This window comes from Salvelinus sp. IW2-2015, unplaced genomic scaffold, assembly GCF_002910315.2.
Source record: "Salvelinus sp. IW2-2015 unplaced genomic scaffold, ASM291031v2 Un_scaffold2118, whole genome shotgun sequence".
Taxonomy (NCBI): domain Eukaryota; kingdom Metazoa; phylum Chordata; class Actinopteri; order Salmoniformes; family Salmonidae; genus Salvelinus; species Salvelinus sp. IW2-2015.
Window position 1 is genome coordinate 8,763 of NW_019943455.1, and position 4,007 is coordinate 12,769.

At 47.6% G+C, this 4,007-nt stretch overlaps 1 pseudogene; it reads right to left on the reverse strand.

Annotated features, from left to right (window-relative positions):
- Positions 1-240: 240 nt before the first annotated feature.
- On the reverse strand, positions 241-2,356 carry LOC112073000 (alpha-(1,3)-fucosyltransferase 4-like; annotated as a pseudogene).
- Positions 2,357-4,007: the final 1,651 nt, after the last annotated feature.

The following is a 4,007-nucleotide window of genomic DNA, read 5'->3' on the forward strand; positions in this document are numbered from 1 at the left end:
ATGTTCACATGTAGTGGAAAAAAAACATTAAAACGTGTGAAATACCTTGGACTGAAACAACTGAACCAATCAGACAACAGACAAGTAAGGTAAGAAAAGACATTGACATTGTGTAAATATAGCCTGGGCAATTTCTATGAGAGGGATCATAGAGTGTGTGTGTGTGTGTGTGTGTGTGTGTGTGTGTGTGTGTGTGTGTGTGTGTGTGTGTGTGTGTGTGGTGTTGTGTGTTGTGTGTGTCAGGTATACTTTGGAGGTGGAACAGGAGCCAGGGGATAGTGTTGTGGTTTATCCTGGGATTGACATTGCCCATGTCTAGTGGTGTGGGGTAAGTAGCAGCTGTCACCTGGTGATGTCAGGGCAGTATCAAGGCTACTGGGGTTAACATGGCCATGATGCTTAACCCCCATCCCACTGTCCGGTCCTTAAGTTTACGGAAGGCCTCCAAAAGCAGCCGTCTTAACAATCCACACAACACGCTGATGAAAGCAATATCTATGTTTCTTATACAGCCTGACACAACTCACTTCATAACACTCCTGAACCCTGACTAATAACAACAATAACAGACAAGTGAATCACACTTCATAACACTCCTGAACCCTGACTAATAACAACAATAACAGACAAGTGAATTACAGTTCAACGATGTTCAATAAATAGTAAGTGTTTCTTCCTGTGATCCACTGTTTACTAAATGGTGTTGAAGAGAGTTCCTATAGATTCCCTGCTACAGACTGAGATGTGGCTAGATATCTGACCAGTCATGTTCATAGTAGTCACCACATATTGGAAGGTCAAAAAGCAGTCAGAGGTCAGGACTCAAACCAGCGCTGAAGGTTGGTGATGGTGTCAGTCCGGAGACTGTGGTTCCACACTGAGGTCAGGACTCAAACCAGCGCTGAAGGTTGGTGATAGTGTCAGTCCGGAGTCTGTGGTTCCGCACGACGCGACACGCTGTGCAGTAATGCTCCGCCCAGAAGGCGGTCAGGTGCACGCTGTAGCTCCTCCTCCAGGCCAGGTGTCTCTGCAGGAGGGCGGGGCTCCGGCGTAGCAGCAACAGGTATTGGGCGAGCAGGCGGGGAGAGGGGAAGTCGTCCACATGAATGAAGGCATCYTGGGGGAGGAAGCGTTCGTAGTTTTCCCGCGGCGGCCCGAGAACTACAGGAACGGCCCCGGCCAGTAAGGAGTTCCAGAGCTTCTCGGTGATGTAGTCGGTGTGCTGAGTCTCTCCAACGCCAGATAAAACAGGTAACGCCTCACGGTGCGCACAACCGTGCTGTCCTCTGGTAGTGGCACACCTGCACGCCCAAACACATCTACGTCAACGTAGTTAACAGCCGGTGGTAATACGTCACGCGGCCTGCGACTCCGACCAGTTACTGATGACCCAGGCCAGTAGTGGCCGCGGGCATGTGTGAGGCTCTTTTGCTGAGGTGAAGGCGGGTCACAAGGTATCCGTAGGGGAGGAAGATGTCTGAATCTGCACGGTAGGTCATGGTGAGGTTGAACAAGCCCTCGAACCGCCGCAGGCCACGAGTGTGAGACGGGGACTCAAAATTCATCCAGATCCARTTCTGGCCACGGGGTCGTGGGTCTGARGGGAGCGCCGTGGCGTTGGTCACTATCTCACGGTGGTGRATGATGATGGCGTCAGCCCCAGGGTACATGCGCCGGTCGTCGGTCAGTACACACCCACGTATSCCAAAGCGCGCCTCACAGTCCGGCAGTCTGCGGTAACGGCCGAAGGGGTGKGTCCACAACAGAAGGGTGACATCTCTGGGTTCGACTCCAGTGAGAGGAAGGGGTTGGAGTCGTGGGTCAAAGAGATTGAGAAAACACACTCCAAGGAGGAAAAAGAGCGCACAGACGAGAGCGGTGAAACACACCCACGAGCATGATGTTCTCAGAACAGCCACTCTAAATGTTTTGCAGCGACACAAACTGGGGCGCTTACCGGCTCTGTGAAAGGTAGAACGACCCCTTGTTATCCACTGAGTTAGCTCCATGAAATCCTGTCAGACTTCCAGTCCTTATATCCATGAACTGCTCATGCACCCTTTGCCATTAACTCCAGAAGTTCTAGAACGTTAACGTCAACTGCCCTGTCACATTCTCCTCTCCGTTGAACTCGGAATAATGAGCTCTTCCACCTGGGCTAGGATGACAAGGACAAAAGTTAAGGTCCTCCTTCCTCACACCTGCTACCTCCCCTCCGCGATGAGGAAAAACCAGTCGGCCCAGTCTCAGGAAAACCATTAAGTTCGGCCTACAGTCTCTTTTTGTCTCTGCTCRGTCAGGCGAGATTAGGACATCCGCCACCAGACTTTAATCGTGTGTTAACTACATTTCCTGAGCTGTGTTGTTGGTGAATGTGGCCGCAAACAGATAGGCCTAAACACCGRCCTGCTCAAATACTTGATGTGGCAGCGTGCGAGCTCCGGTTACCGGTGAATGGGGTCTTTGTCACCCTGAGAGGCTCTTTCAGGATGGCACAAGGTAACATGCTGTCCATCGGGTTGAGGGCTGCTATGTAACCTAGAGGCAGCAGTGCCTGAACTTAATTATATACCTCACTGGCTTTAACCAATGACCATACAGTTCAAATGCAGACCTCTTGAATCAATAGACGAGGGAGACAGAGATGCTGTGAGTAACAACATAAATATAATGTAGGGGGGAAAAATATCACAGATACTTCCAATTCTGTTATCTAATTTCATTTCTGATCCATGAGGGTAAAATGCGGTAACCTGCATGTGTTTTAAATTTGTTACACGGTAATTACCTTAGCTGTGTTAGGTCTATCCTCTACTTTGCAGACTAAACTCCTCTCCATGGTGAAGGAAGTTTCTGATGAACTTCACCAACTGAGTGGTGCTTAGACAAGGCTTTGTGGAATCTWGTTGCGACTACTATTTACTCGCCAAAAGTCAATACTTCAACAAAATAAAAAAGTGAATTATAAATCGCCCCATTTTTTGTATGTTTGTCCTTTGTAGTTGCGTGCCTTTCTTTGTTTGCGGAAATCCCATACTTTTTCAATAAACATGAATCAAATACCACCAACGACTGTTTCCTTGTTGAGATTCAATTGGCACATGCGCATTTGTGTACAGTTGCCATCTTAGAGCAACAGCAAATGAGCAAACAGTCGGTCCAAAAACACTACAAAAAAACTCCATTTGTTTTCCCATAGGCTTTGTCCAACGAACCATGGAGAAGTGCCTACAAAAAGACGGCTCTCTATAGGCAATCTAAAATCTATTCTGGTTCTGATTTCCATACAGTCCACCAGGGGGCTCCCTTCGCCCAGTATTGCTGTCATTTACGTCTAGGCCTCATCAATTGCTTTTAGGTATTATAACCCTAACCCTAACCCTCAAATAGATAGGKCACAAACATGCAACAAACATATAAGCTGAATAAAAGCTTCTTTATATTACAACCAAACCATATTCCAGTATCAATGTCCTTGTCAGGGTTCTTATTTTAAAAGGCATATTCATAATTAAAATGTAATCCCATGCACTGTGTTCTTAAAATTAGATCTGGCGTCCAGAGAAACCGTATTTGATTTAAATTAATGAATAAAATACCAGAGAATATGCAGAGAAAGAGAGCGAGAGAGAGAGAGAAAGAAAGAGAGAGAGAGAGAGAGAGAAAATAAGAAAAAAAGTGTGTGAGGTGAGCTTTGTGTCAGTGGTACTTCCCATTTCCCAGCGTGCTCAGAGCCCAGTCAGTGGGAACTGGGAACTTTAAGGTGCATTACCACCACCAACTGGAGTGTGGACCTCAGTTCATCTTTCAATCACCCACGTGGGTACATACTCTTAAAAACCAATGAGGAGATGGGAGAGGCGGGACTTGCAGAGCGTCAAGCGTCACAAAGTTCTATGTTAACGTCTGGCTATGCTGACGCTCCTTGATGCTGACGCTCCTTGATGCTGACGCTCCTTGATGCTGACGCTCCTTGATGCTGACGCTCCTTGATGCTGACGCTCCTT